Genomic DNA, 14,546 nt, shown 5'->3' on the forward strand with positions numbered 1-14,546 from the left:
TCACAGTCAAATTCTAAAAGTACAAGGTGCATGTTAAGGTACCGAACATAAAAACAGCTTTTCAACCCCGTAGAGCACTTCTGATTAAATATTGTAAATATAGCCTCAAATCGTAATTTCATAATTAAATTTGGATTAAACTCCACGGTCTGTTACCATAAGGGATGCAATTGGATGATTTCCATGTGGCGAGTAAAAATTAACTTTTTTAAGAGTTTGGCAGCTTATTTAATGATATCTTGGTGAATTTAAATGATTCAACCAAATTTGTTCCTACGGTGACTGAGTCTTCAAATATGAAATGACATCTTATAATGTATCCGTGTGCTGCTCTTTTAGTAATATTATTATTAATGAGTGTCCTGAGCTTATAAATAAAGTTATACTTAATTTGAAATATGCCGTTCCCAACATTTGTCGTTTTCTTTGTATGTTTACATCTGTTTTCATCATTTACCGACTGAATTTTCCCAAATTTATCGTATGTCTCGCTCGAATTCGATTGTCTATCATATATAAAACACGATGCCGGTGAAATCCATATCTTAAAGCATCTATTTTGCCCAGCATTGAATTGTTAAATTGCATTGTTTATACATCTTACTTGTTCGCCATTTTTAATAAAACATGGTTTAATTTCATAACATTGGATGTTTAAGTAGTGGATGTTTATTATTATAAATATAATCATGAAAAACAATTTTAAAATACATTAATCGTGTTCATAATAAGAAATTTTATAGAAAAAAATTCACTGTGCGCTCAATTTTGTAACATCTAATAGGCGTATTTGGAGATTATTTTCAAATAAATGAACTTTAGAGAAAAAAAATTCAACCATTTTATGTACGCATACATTGAAGGAAGGGATGAATATTGAAATGCATTAAAACAACTGAGCCAACAATTAAATTTCCTTTGAATTTTCGAATATATTCATCTAATCTATGCTGTACGCTCAATTTTGAGAGTGACTGTATATGTTTGTTTAATCCATATGGTTGAATGTTTCACATACCATGATGATGAAATTGACGTCATTTTGATTTCGAAACGGCTGTTCTTCGTTCAGCTCTTAATATCTTTCAGAAGTGCGAAGATAATCAAACTACAATTATGGTTGCATTTTCTCGTCATCCACCACCACCCTAGCGAGCAAGCAACCTCCTGCACGGCCATATGGTATTCTTGTGATTAGTGGCAACCTCAGCAAGAGGTCACATTACATTCACCGCCGCATTCAGGCAGGACGTGTGCAGCGTACCGCTCGCTCTTTCCCCCTATCAAAATGAATTAACGTGCAACGGTGGAGTTGGGGAGTGAGCAAGCCGGACGCAGGACGATGACTCACCTGTTTCGTACGGTACTCCACCATCTAGGTCCATGTTTACAAGCAGCATGGCGAGCCAAGCTTCGGATTACGTCTCAAGAACCCCTCTTCCTTCGCTAAACTTCCGAACCAACGTTATAACTATGTTACCACAATCTGTATCCTCTTCTGTTTGAATGGCAAAGCTGCCCTCTGCATAGGTAAGCTCCACTCGGAACTAAAACAGAAACACCGAGCAAGCGGAGAACGCTTTCGAACGAATAAGAAAATCACGAATTAGCAGCAACCAGCAAAAGAGCACTGCTGCTGCTGCTCGAGAAGTGTAGGCTCAACTTCAGGCTCAGGCAATTTACTGCCGGATTAAGGTCGGGCTCGTATTGTTTCAAGCAAAATTACACAATTAAAATCTTCGGGTAAAGTCAACGACAATGGGCACGTTGCCGGACGAGATCTGTTTTCCTGGACTGGTCACTATAAATATGGTGTAACGTAGGGTAGGGCTGGCGTTCGGCTCTTTGCGGACGCCATTTACTGGTTCACTAGGTTTGCTAGCGTTTTTGTGATGGGATTTGGAGTCGGAAAGTGCCCGATGATGTCGTGCAGAAAAAGCTTTCATTGGAAAGTTTGCACAGGTTGACTTCTTTTGGGGATTGCATGATTGCACGAACACAGGAAACATGTTGATATGAAAAGCTGACTTTGAGTGGGAATTTATCAATTTTGAGAGTTATGATAGCCATGAGCTATGGTGTTTATTTTAGATAACAACATGGGATTCTATTCCGAAAAGAGACATTTTTGAAATTTAAAGAAAGCATTTCGAATAGCAGAAAATGCAAGGCGAAAAAGAAAAAGTTCTACTGAAACTTCTAGATCATATTTTTTAGTACAGAAACTGGGGCAGGATAACTCCTTGATCTGATGAAGGTTGTTTTAAAAGACATAATGAAATCCGCTTAAATGATAAGAAAATTATTTAGCATTTTAGTTGAATGTCTCTACTTGTCATAAGGCGAGTTAGTACTAAAGTATCCCATTTAATTCCACCACTTGATTATAACGTCGACTAAGTCAAGTACGAGACCTTGAAGACGACATTACTGTTGAGGTTAAAACGTGTATCTGTAAAGCTACAACCAAATGGTGGAATTTAGATACTAATTTGGTTTTTGATAAGTGATCCGTTCGAATGTTGCAACGGAAATATTATTGTAAGTAAATGCTTTTGGTTTCTGACAATTTAGCCTTCACATCCGGTAAATCACATTTCAATTGCTTAACGAAATAAGCTATTTTTTATCCAAGACGGACGAGGTAAATCAATCGGAATTCGACCATATTATTGAATACCGTAATCCGAGGGAACTTTGATCGCCGGGGTAACATTGTTTGACCATGTTCAAGTAATGAACAAATTATTATTTTCTTAATGTGAGCTCTATTTTATATGGTATTACCCAGTAAATTTGATAGATACCATTTGTTTTCGTGATTAATAGTGGAGAAATTGCAAAACAAGTTGAAAAATATATTTTGGACGTGCTAGATCATCCAAACTATCCTTGACTCCAGAACTTGCAATCTTCAGTTAGCATGCTAGCTTTTTTCGTCTCTCCGAGCTTGGATATGTATTCAACCATATCTATAACATATTGTTGAAGATTAAGAGACACGGTCAGATGGTTGTGCGCTATCCTGGGTCATCCAAACCGTCCTTGAGTTCAGAACAAGCTTTTTTCTTCGCTCCAAACGTAGATATGCATCCAACCATGTCAATTATAAATTTAAAAAAATCCTGAATGAATCAAATCAAAATCAAATGATAATTAATACGCGATGAACATTTGAGATGGATGGAAATTTGGAAAAATGTAAAAACAGAATCCAGTGTATATCAATCAAGTTCATATCATGGTTTGTTATCCAGTTCATGGCTTCTGTCCGGATAATTTTTGCGTTTATCAAACTCTTTCTAGACAACTTTGACCATCTCAGACAACACGACTTCAGTGTGAACTAATCGTCATCCTTTCTCCAGGGGTAAGTGGATTTTGCTTCACACAGCCGCTTTGTGAACTACATCCTGCACAGGCTTCCTAAGGACAACTCGGTCAATGAAACTGGTTTCCACGTTGAAGAAAATGCTCGGCACATCGACGTCCGTTTTTGATGATTAGGTTACCGATTTATATCCCCAAAACCGGTACCAAACAGGTTGTTGATTCCAAAGCACGGCAAATGCTCGGTAATGTGTACCTTTGGTACTTCGCTTTCCTGAAGGCAGTGTTGTCCTACACTCTGTGCGAAAAAAATCTGCTCTTTGATTTTATTCCATCTAAACGATTTTTGAGTCTTAACTAAGTAAGTGTAATTTTGATAAGAAAATTATTTTGAGCTTTTTAGTGGAATCGAGTCAAGTACGAGACACTGAAGACGGCCTTACTGTTGAGGTCGAAATACGTATCTGTCGAGATACAATTAAGTGGTGGAATTCAATGGGATTGTATTAACTCGTCTTATGACAAGTAAGTAAGTGTAACTAATAGAGGGATATTTGAATTTTCTAAATGTCATGTCAAGCTATTGAAAAAATGCACACCAGAGCAACAGAAAATTCAAATATCCCTCTATTAGTTACACTTACTTAGCTAAGATTATAAAATCGGTTAGATGGAGTAAAATCAAAGAGCAGAATTTTTTCACACAGAGTGTAGGACAACACTGTCTGAAGGAATAAAATTGACCCCATTTCAATTATCCATGTTAGGTGCGGTTCATAACAGCGTCTGTTCGCCATGTTAGGGGCAGCTGATCATCGTCCGAGTGTCAGCGAGGGACTAAACGTGTCAGCATCGAGAAGGCAATGCGATGTAGGTAGCGCAACCCTGGTAAGGTAGCCTACCGAAGATTCTACAGTTACCAAGACAGGCAAAAGTAGAGCAAATGGATTGATTCAACGGCAACAGACCCGGCAACGAATAAAGGACAACGATTGGAAAGTCGGATCTTGGAACGTGAGATCTTTAAATAAACCCGCACGTGGGGCCCAGAACTGGAGAACGTGAATTTCGGGCGGTGGAACCCATAGCGAACACTTCAGTCAAGTACCACATCTACTATAGCGGCGGTGACAGAGCAGAACGAGGAGTTGACTTCATGGTGATCGGGAAGCAGATGAAACGTGTTATCCGGTGGAAGCCGATAAGCGACCGCATTTGCGTGTTGAGAATGAAAGGCAAATTCTTCAACTACAGCCTACATAGGCATATATATCTATGTGCCAACGAACGATAAGACTGATGACGTGAAGGATGAGTTCTATGGAAGCCTTGATAAGGCCTACGGAGAGTACCCAACACACGATGTGAAGATTGCCATCGGGGATGCAAATGCGCAGATCGGAAGGGAAAGTTTCTTTCGTCCTGTCATTGGTACGGAAAGCCTTCATTCCGCTACCAACGATAATGGTCTCAGTAGTACCTACTTCGCAGGTAAGAATATCCGCAAACACACCTGGCAACATCCGAGTGGAAACACTTGCTCACAGATAGACCACGTGCTGGTCGATGGACGACATTTCTCGGTTGTTATAGATGTAAGGTCCTTCAGTGGTCCGAACATAGACTCGGATTACTATCTTGTAGTTGCAAAAATTCGGGCGCGACTTTCCAGCGTCACGAATTCACGAAACAACAGAACGATGCGTTTCAATATCCAACGCTTGTCAGTTGAAGGAGTTGCTGAACAGTACCACCAGAAGCTGGACGAGTGGATAGGAGATGCCACCGGATCTGGCGACGTCAACAGATTGTGGGAAAATATAGAAACGATATGCGGAGGTTTTACGCAACAATCAATGGCGCGTGGCATAAGACTGCCCGCCGCATGCGAAGACCGAGAGGGGAATTTGCTGACAGACAAGACTGTGGTGGCAGCCAGGTGGAAGGAGCACTTCGAAGATTTGTTGAACGGTGAAAATGAAGATGTATTAAGGAGCAGGATGGCCTGGTTCCGCCTTCCGGCTGGTTGGATGGCCTCATATGCCCAATCTATAAGAAAGGGCACATACTAGAGTGTGCCAATTACAGAGGGATCACCCTTCTGAACTCGGCGTACAAAATCCTGTCGCGTATCCTGTTTAACAGGCTGAGACCGCTTGAGGAGTCCTTCGTCGGCGAATACCAGGCAGGTTTTCGTGAGGGCTGATTAACGACGGATCAGATGTTTGGCCTGCGGATGATCCTTGATAAATTCCGGGAGTACAACTTGAAACACCTTCATTGGTTTCAAAGCAGCGTACGATTCAGTGAAGAGAAATGAGCTGTGGCAGATAATGTCCGAACATGATTTTCCGGCGAAACTGATTAGACTGATACGTGCAACGCTGGATGGCTCGAAATCAAGTATTCGGAGTGCAGACGAAGTGTCAACCTCGTTTGTGACCTTAGATGGATTGAAGCAGGGTGATGCACTTTCGAATTTATTGTTCAACATTGCACTCGAAGGCGCTTTTAGGAAATCCGGCGTGCAGAGGAACGGTACTTTTATCACATGGTCGCATATGCTCCTGGGCTTTGCGGACGACAGTAGTAGTGGAGGCTTTTGTCCCACTGAAGACGGAGACGGCGAGGATAGGCTTAACCATTAACTCTACCAAGACAAAGTACATGGTGTCAAGTAGAGATAGGGGAAGACCTAGTGGTGTTGGTGCTGAGGTAGTGCTTGATTAAGATCCTTTATGGATATGAAGCATGAAGATTAAAAGAGGCGAAACGGAGAGCCGAAGGAAAACTAGAAAATGGTGTGTGGCGCAGACGCATGAATCATGAGCGGTATCAAGTATACAAAGAAGAAAATATTGTGAATCGTATAAAATATGGCAGACTTCAGTGGGCTGGTCACTTAGTGTGAATGTCGGAAGAAAGAATAGCGAAAACAATATTCAACAGAGAACCATATAGGGGCCGGCGACTTCGTGGAAGGCCACTAACACGCTGGCTGCACGCATTGGAATCGGACCTGGGGACCCTGAACGTTCGGGGAAACTGGAGGAACGTCGCCCCAGACCGACGATTATGGAACTCTACAATACGCCAGGCATATGTGTATCGACGCTGTATTCAACCAGGTTTCCAGGTAGGTATCGACGTCCGTTTTTGATGATTAGGTTACCGGTTTATATCCCCAAAACAGGTAGCAAACAGGTTGTCGATTCCAAAGTTGTTGAGTTATTATTTTCGTTGAAATGTTGAGAAAATTGGGCTTTGAGAAACAATGTCCTAAAAGCGGTAGCATGAGTATCTCGTGGAATTCCTATGAGGGGTCTCGGAGGAATTTTTAAGAATTTCTTCAGAAAATTCCTAAGAATTACCCTTGAAAATGCCTAACATTTTCCCGTGGAAATTCCTAAGAATTTCCCGTGGAAATTCCCAAGAATTCCCTGTGGATATTCCTAAGAACTTCCCAAGGAAAATCCTAAAAGTTTCTCAAGGATATTCCGATTAATAAAGCGTGGAAATTTTAATTAATTTCCCAGGAAATTGCAAAAAATTTCCCTGAAATCTTATGAATTTCCCGAAGTAATTTCAATGTATTTCACGAGGAAATAAATTTGGGAAACTTTCCCTAGGATTTTTTTTATTTTTTTGGTGGCGGTTACAATGGTAGCTGTCCCTAGCACACTTTATCCCGCCCATATTGGCTTATGAGTCTCCCGTTTTTTATCATCACACAGACGTTCCTAAGCGATGTTGCTCATGTGGTCACTGTTGTGGGCCTTGTTGATGAAAACAAGGTATATAAACAGCCCACCCTCATCATAAGCACTAACATCACTAACATCATCATCACTCTTTTCCTCTTCTTTACTTCAAAAAATAATAATAATAATTAGTTTTTCTGCCACTACGAATCACCTCAGTCATTTCACTCAGTATAAGCAATGAAATCATTCATCATATTCACCTACTATCATTACGTTATTCTTAGCACATTCATCATCATCATCACGATCGTGAGCATTGAAAATTATTGCGGTCGCTATCATCGTATCGTTTTTTCACTTTCACAACATCTCCACTATCATAACTCCCTTAATCGAGTCACCGAAAAATTGCCTAACGGTCAAAACTAAGTTACTAAATCGACGGAACCATCCTTGTTCATAATCCCGTTCAACCTTTCCAAATTCACGTCACGCCTTAACAAATATATATGTCACTGCTTACGATTTTTTTAAAGTTTTTCTGGCGGGATTCCGAATACAGTAGAAACCTCTGCACCAGGCCAGAGGGAATTACGTTCATAAATGGTCAGAGAGAGAGAGGTCTAATGCTAACTAACATCGTAATAGTTTAAAGTCATTTCGTCATTTTCTTGTCAGTTTTTATGCTTTTTAGATGTATATTGTCATTAATCGCGCTGAAAATCGACCGAAGCAGTTTTTGTGACTCACATGAAACATCGTAGAAACTGAGTCGGAAGTTTTTTTTTATCAAATATAAGAAAGTATTCAATCCTCGATTTATAAAAATGACTATGTTATAAATTTTGAAGCAGTTTTCCAGCCGTACAAGGATGATGTCGTCCATTAAGACACTACTGGCTGAAAAGACATTATATTTACAATTTTAATATATACTCTCTCCCTTTATCTCATTCTTAATCATATAGATTGATCTGTACGATGTCATTCTTGTCTTTATGGTCAGAAGGTATGAAATATGCGTTCGTTGAATTACTTTGTTTGCCCAAGTTATTGGTTCTTCATGGTTTTTGTTCTGTGTGGAAAGTGGAAACTATTCGTGCATTTAGTCTATTTTATTGTCACTCCCGTGTCATGGTAGACTATTATCATGTTCTAATAAGTAGCTTAATTGTTTCCAAACTAACTGTTATTATCTATAATGTACTAATGATTAGTTATGAGTCAGCTATAGGATTCACTTTTCGAATACGTTGTTTATCAATAAAGGCCTAGTTAGCTAAATACAAGCGTGGCTACGATTGATCGTCACAGGGAACGCATCAGTAAAGTATTGCCGAAAAGAAAAGAACTCACACCATTATCACTGATGAAAACTGCACTACCATTCAAGGCTCTGAAACACGATGTCCGTTGAATCACATGTACATGCGTTAAATAAGTGCGTCAATGTCAGATATGTAACGATGCTCCAAACAAAAATAGTCAACATGTGATACCACCACGACAAGATATGTCTTTGGTTGCCATCTCAGTGCTAATGGCGTAAACCCACCCATCGCATCAAGATAACATATCCGAGAGGAGGTTGGAAAGGCTTCCCAAGGAAGCTTTGGAAAGGCTTCCCAAGGAAGCTTTGGAAAGGCTTCCCAAGGAAGCTTTGAAAAGGCTTGAAAAAACTGCCCAAGAAAAGGCTTCTCAAGGAAGCTTTGAAAAGGCTTCCCAAGGAAGCTTTGAAAAGGCTTCCCAAGGAAGCTTTGAAAAGGCTTCCCAAGGAAGCTTTGAAAAGGCTTCCCAAGGAAGCTTTGAAAAGGCTTCCCAAGGAAGCTTTGAAAAGGCTTCTCAAGGAAGCTTTGAAAAGGCTTCCCAAGGAAGCTTTGAAAAGGCTTCCCAAGGAAGCTTTGGGAAGGCTTCCCAAGGAAGCTTTGGAAAGGCTTCCCAATGAAGCTTTGAAAAGGCTTGAAAAGGCTTCCCAAGGAAACTTTGGAAAGACTTCCCAAGAAAGCTTTGAAAAGGCTTCCCAAGGAAGCTTTGGAAAGGCTTCCCAAAGAAGTTTTGAAAAGGCTTCCCAAAGAAGTTTTGGAAAGGCATTCTCAGGAAGTTTTAGAAAGGCATCCCAAAGAAGCTTAGGAAAGACTTCCCAAGGAAGCTTAGGAAAGGCTTCCCAAGGTAGCTTTGAAAAGGCTTGAAAAGGCTCCCCAAGGAAGCTTTGGAAAGGCTTCCCAAGGAAAGGTTTCCCTAGGAAAGGCTTCCCAAGGAAGCTTTGGAAAGGCTTCCCAAGGAAGCTTTGGAAAGGTATCCCAAGGAAGCTTTGGAAAGGCTTCCCAAGGAAGCTTTGGAAAGGCTTCCCAAGGAAGCTTTGGAAAGGCTTCCCAAGGAAGCTTTGGACAGGCTTCCCAAGGAAGCTTTGGTAAAAGGTAGGCAATTATAATAAATTTCTTGTGAAATTTCGCACCACTTTCCGGGAAGATTTGGAAGAATTTCCATTGAAAACTTCAAAGAATTTTTTGACGATATGACAAGGCAAATTCAGACATTATCTTTTTTTCAGACATTATCAATTTTTCGAACTAAATTGGTCATGAATTGAATGATTCTGGAGTCCCATTGTACAATTCTGTTGTACGTGAATGATAGAAAAGGTAAATGTTCAACCTTCTAAATGCAATGGATCGTAAATCAATTCCTGTTGTAAGCTGAAAATGCATTCCTCGAAATCAATTTCTATTCCGTCCTATCAAGCCACCCAGAACTGATGAACTCATAAATTTCACTCGAATCGAACTCATAAATTTCACACCTTCTCAATCGACACTGCCATTCGTTCAACCGTTTCGGACACCTGCAAGGTAAGTGTCAATGTATTCTCAATGTAGTAGCTGGTAGTGCTCCGTTAAACTCTGACCAAAGAGCGAGTTTGATAGAAATAATCATTCTCACCGAGCGACCGAACCCATTCGTTAGGAATCGCTCGCTTCGAACCCGAAAAACCGATACCGCCATTCTGGATTGCAACGACGGCGACGACGACCACGTAAGAACAACTCGTTATTCCACAGTAAAACACAGGATAAAAACTTGCTTTGTCCATCTTGTGGTGATGAGGGGGTTTTCCATTATTAATATACAAAAGTGTACTCATGTATTCACACATACAGACATTATTTTATTCTATGACTCTGATTAAGAGAACCAGCATCCTATTAAAATTTGGTTTTTTATGTGATTATATAGCCTTTCGGTACACCTTGGCACCCGAGAAAGGCAATTCCGTCCAAACTCGGTCAGTACGCTTAGCACAACCACACTCGCACACACTGCTGGAGTGCATCAATCGTCCTGCGGCGCACAAATAGGGAACCGCCGCACGTACCTACAGAGTTTGTGCTGCAGCAGCAGTCAGGGTGGCGCACCTATCGTACTCATTTTCACCCAGGTTCGCTTGTCTGTTTCCGGCCAACTGCTGCACCGTCCCGAAGCTACGCTCGTCGTTGTTGCACGCAGGGGCGGAATAGCTTGCTTGGTGTACACATTTTCTAAATATTTTCGTCGACATCTTATAATGGAATTAGTTCAACGCGAATTGGTGGATACTTTTTTTTTGCCAATTTTAACTTTTCCATAAAAGGCATGTTTCTATTTCAATTTTAGGTTTCTTATTGTAATAAATAATGTTTCTTCTGGGTGTAGTTTTGTTCGACAAAATCAGCGCTTTGTTCCAGTGTCAACAGGAACTGAGGAAGCATTGCCAGATCGATTTTATGACCAAAACAAACACCCCAAATGCATTGCTGCCACCCCCTTGGGGGAAAACACACCGAAGCTGCTGATTCAGCAGCAGTGAACTTTCCAGGTTGGTCCTCGCGGTGCCGGCAGTAGTAGTCGCCCCCTGTTGTGTTCGTCCGTCGCATTGGAATGTCGCTGTGCATTTATTATCCTGATGTTGGATCCGCGCGAGAGTCCTTGCGCTCTGCTGCAATGAACGGACGCGGCTACCGGCGAATGTCCGTGTTGTAGTTCTGGTTCTTGTTATTGCTGTTGTTCTGCCCTTGTCCCACAGCCCCATTCATCGCGATACCTACCAGGAACAAAGGGGGACTGTAATTTTATCGATTGACAACCCGGGACCCGCTTTACACATTGTGATGCAATTCACAGCGTGACCGTAAAGGAGACCGGGGTAAGATAGGTCCAATAGTGAAAAAAAAGATATTTCCAAAACAGTGTGAGTGAAGCAGTCGAAACATACAAATCGAATCAACATTAACAAATTATTTTTTTAAATGTACCCGTGTTACCCTCATATCCCCTATCCGATACTTTCCCTCGCTTGGTTGCGGTTACTGGAGCAAGGTAGATCCGACTAGCCACTATCTGTTCGCTCGGCAAGTTTTGTTGTCTGGTGGAGGAAACTATTACCCACCAGATAGGCCAGAACCAGTAGCTTTTCCGATAAGCGCAACTGATTTATGAGCGTTGGACGCGCGCTTTGTTTGTGGCCACTTGCCACCGCTGCTGCTCTCTATTTCAAACAGCGATAATGAAGCGAACAATGTCGACCGATATCCAATGCTGGGTGCATTCCTCTTTGACCTAGCGCCAGCACCGGAATTGAATCAAACTTCCCAATCAGATTACTGCCACATCACGACTTAATTTGCAACAGTCTCCCCTTCGTTGTTGACTCAGGCAAATTGAGTTACAATTTACTCGCTCCATGTAAACATGTCTTTCAAGTATTTCGTACATGAGAGGATCCCAGGCTTAGAATCCGCAACAAGTCTCGGAAGAAAGCAGACAGCTCAGCATTCCAGCACAGGTATGGAACGAAGCAAATTTTCCGGCACACAACTGCGATGATGTGTTGGGGGTCTGTTCCGTTTCTTCCGCTTTGTTTGGCCTGAAACAAAGGAAGCAACGATTACCTCCTGGAGGAAGTGAGTAAACGAATGTAATTTTTCGCTCCTTGAGCATCCATTTTTAAAGTGGGAGGGCGTTGGTGCGGGGTTGAAAATGCGGTTATCTCAGCACCTTGCCGGTGTGGTACTGTTCTTAGAAGGGATTGAAGCATTTATAATTTATATTGGTTCTTGATTCCCCGGAGTAGAATTCATTTTTATGTCGGTTTTGGTATGCGTAGGGCCCGATTTTATTTTGAATAATCTACGTACTTTATCTTTCGAAATTTATATTTTTTGAATGCATATAATTTTATTCTGGTTCATGAAATGTTGCTAGTTTATTTCCTAAACTTTACATGGCTTTTCAAAATATGTTTCAAAGCACGACATAAATATTAAGAAATGATTTATTCTTATGAAGCAATTTTAGATTCTTGTTCTAACAAGTAATCTTGTAATTTATGTTCAATTAGAAGACATGTGGGGAAATGACGGCTGCAATAATGAAATGGAAATGGAAAACCAACAGCGTTCCCTTCAACAAACACATCCCACGAGCAGAATTTCATCAGAAATCATCCATAACCAGTCTGCGAAGAAATCTCCGGTACGCAATCGGTTGGCAACCGAATCGGTAACGTTTATCTTTCTTACGATTTGTTTAATTTTCGTGAAAAGTTCAATTGAATTTCTCTCCCCGTGTAGTCGAACGAAACAAAGAAAATTTCCATCCGTGTTGCTTGGAAATCTCTCACATAAAAATGTCCCATTTTCCAGAAATTTTACCTTTTTCCGATTGCTTTGTTCACGATTCCGACAAACCGAGACGAATGCGTGTTTGCTCGGTTGTTCGATACCGCCAGATGGCGCGTGTTCCGCTTGGCACTCGATGTGTTCCGGTGTGAACCAAATCTAGAAAGAGAGAGAAAATAATAAAAATAAATAACCGTCATTTAATGGGTGGCAGTGAGCATAAATTTCCCTCCCAAACAGTAAATCAATTTAAACTTTTTTCCCCATGGTTCGCTTAGTCGCTGCTGCGGCACTGCCGCCAAAAATGAGCGGAATGGAGTCTTTCTAAATGGCGTGAAGCGGGTCACCTCCAATCCGATGCCAGGCAGAAAAAAAAGGTTAATCGCTCAGTTTTCCAGCTCATTTAAATCGTTCATCTCGGAACCTATTGGGAAAGGTGCCGAACGATGCTGCGATGGATCGGTGGTTATTTTGGTGGACGGATCCCAGGAAGGGGCGGTGGGCCAAATCAGCCGTAAAATGGACCATTAATCAGTTTAGTATTGCTCTGAAAAGGGAAAGCAAAACAAAAAAAATCGGAGCAAACAACACCCTTTTTGATGCCGATTAACGGGGATACAACCCTCAAAAACAAAAGAAAAAGTGATTATTAGAGCTTGGAGCTTTGTTCGGAGGCGGTCACTATGGGCATTAAGGTGATGAGCAAATCAAAAATGACTTCAGTATTATTTAGCAGATTTTTTTTAGAATTCCTGATTTAGAATCAATCAATTGCAAGTGCCAGGATGACGATAATAAGAATAGAATTCATCACCTGTGGGTGGATCGTTAGTTTCACTCATCTCATCACAAGAATTGCTGAAGAACAAGTTCAGGCATCAATTATTTTAAAACAATGCTTCCAATTTTGACCAATGACTTGTGGGAAAAAATTCTCACCGTGCGGTGGCGGTGCATGATGAAAAAGCTTTTGTAGCTACGCAACGCACATAGGTAACTGTTTTATAGCTTCTTCATTAAGATCGTTGTGTGCGCCGACAAGTGATCTCCCTCCGGTTAGCGACCGGTCAGGTCAGGTCGCTCGGTTGACCGAAGAAACCCACCGTACAGCTACTGCTGCTTTGGAAAACAAACCGAGCTCGATGAGTAATGATTAGGTTATTGTTTCCTCCGACAGTGGATATTAGGCAAAGGTTGAGGTTGGTTGGAAAGGAATGAAGCGTCAGTTCGACGATTGGTAGATTGACCTGCTACTGGGGAGCGTCTTGTTCGTTTGTAATACCAGCGGAGTTATGTGAAGAAGGAGTAATATGGTGCGGAGAAATGGAAGTAGTGGCTGCCAAACAGTATAACAGTGCTATCTGACACTAACACATACCTAAATTTAATTACAGGATGAGTGGTGTGAAAGTTCAATAATTTGGTAACTGCAACGTGCGGAAGGTAACTTCGGGTCAAACGTTGCGAGAGCCGTGAGGAAGTCAAGAGGTCTTGAAACTTAAGTAAGGGTTTGTGGCTGCTTTCACAATCGTTCAAGCGTGAAGCTTTCATAGTGTTTTTTTTTGCGTTGCGATGATTAGCTAAAATCTGTATTTAAATGTGAGTTGATTCAGAGCATCCTACCGCTATCCAGATTTCGATTCGCATTTGCTTCAGAAATGCATCTGCTTTAAAATGTCTTAAAGTGGTGTGACGGTGGAATTGTGCCGGATTGATTGGCTTTTAAGCTTGAACAGTATGCCTAGAGAGCCACCGAAATTGTAAATGCTTTGGTTTGCCCGATCGTACCATAAAGCATGGACCAGAGCTATCATACAATCTTATGTACCAAAATCAACCTGGTACAATTTGGGGCCCT

At 41.2% G+C, this 14,546-nt stretch overlaps 2 protein-coding genes across 13 annotated transcripts in view; one reads left to right on the forward strand and one right to left on the reverse strand.

Moving 5' to 3' along the window:
* LOC134207634 (cation-independent mannose-6-phosphate receptor) overlaps positions 1 to 14,546 on the forward strand; it is a 614,852-nt gene that overhangs the window by 186,668 nt on the left and 413,638 nt on the right. The gene's annotated exons all lie outside the window — the stretch shown is intronic.
* Positions 1 to 14,546, reverse strand: part of LOC134207633 (protein toll-like) — a 265,471-nt gene that overhangs the window by 127,754 nt on the left and 123,171 nt on the right. For both annotated transcript variants that reach the window (XM_062683376.1, XM_062683375.1), the window contains exon 2: positions 12,722 to 12,847. The gene's annotated coding sequence lies outside the window, so the exon portion shown is untranslated. The remainder of the gene's footprint in view (positions 1 to 12,721; positions 12,848 to 14,546) is intronic.

Source organism: Armigeres subalbatus, chromosome 1, assembly GCF_024139115.2.
Source record: "Armigeres subalbatus isolate Guangzhou_Male chromosome 1, GZ_Asu_2, whole genome shotgun sequence".
Classification (NCBI taxonomy): Eukaryota; Metazoa; Arthropoda; class Insecta; order Diptera; family Culicidae; genus Armigeres; species Armigeres subalbatus.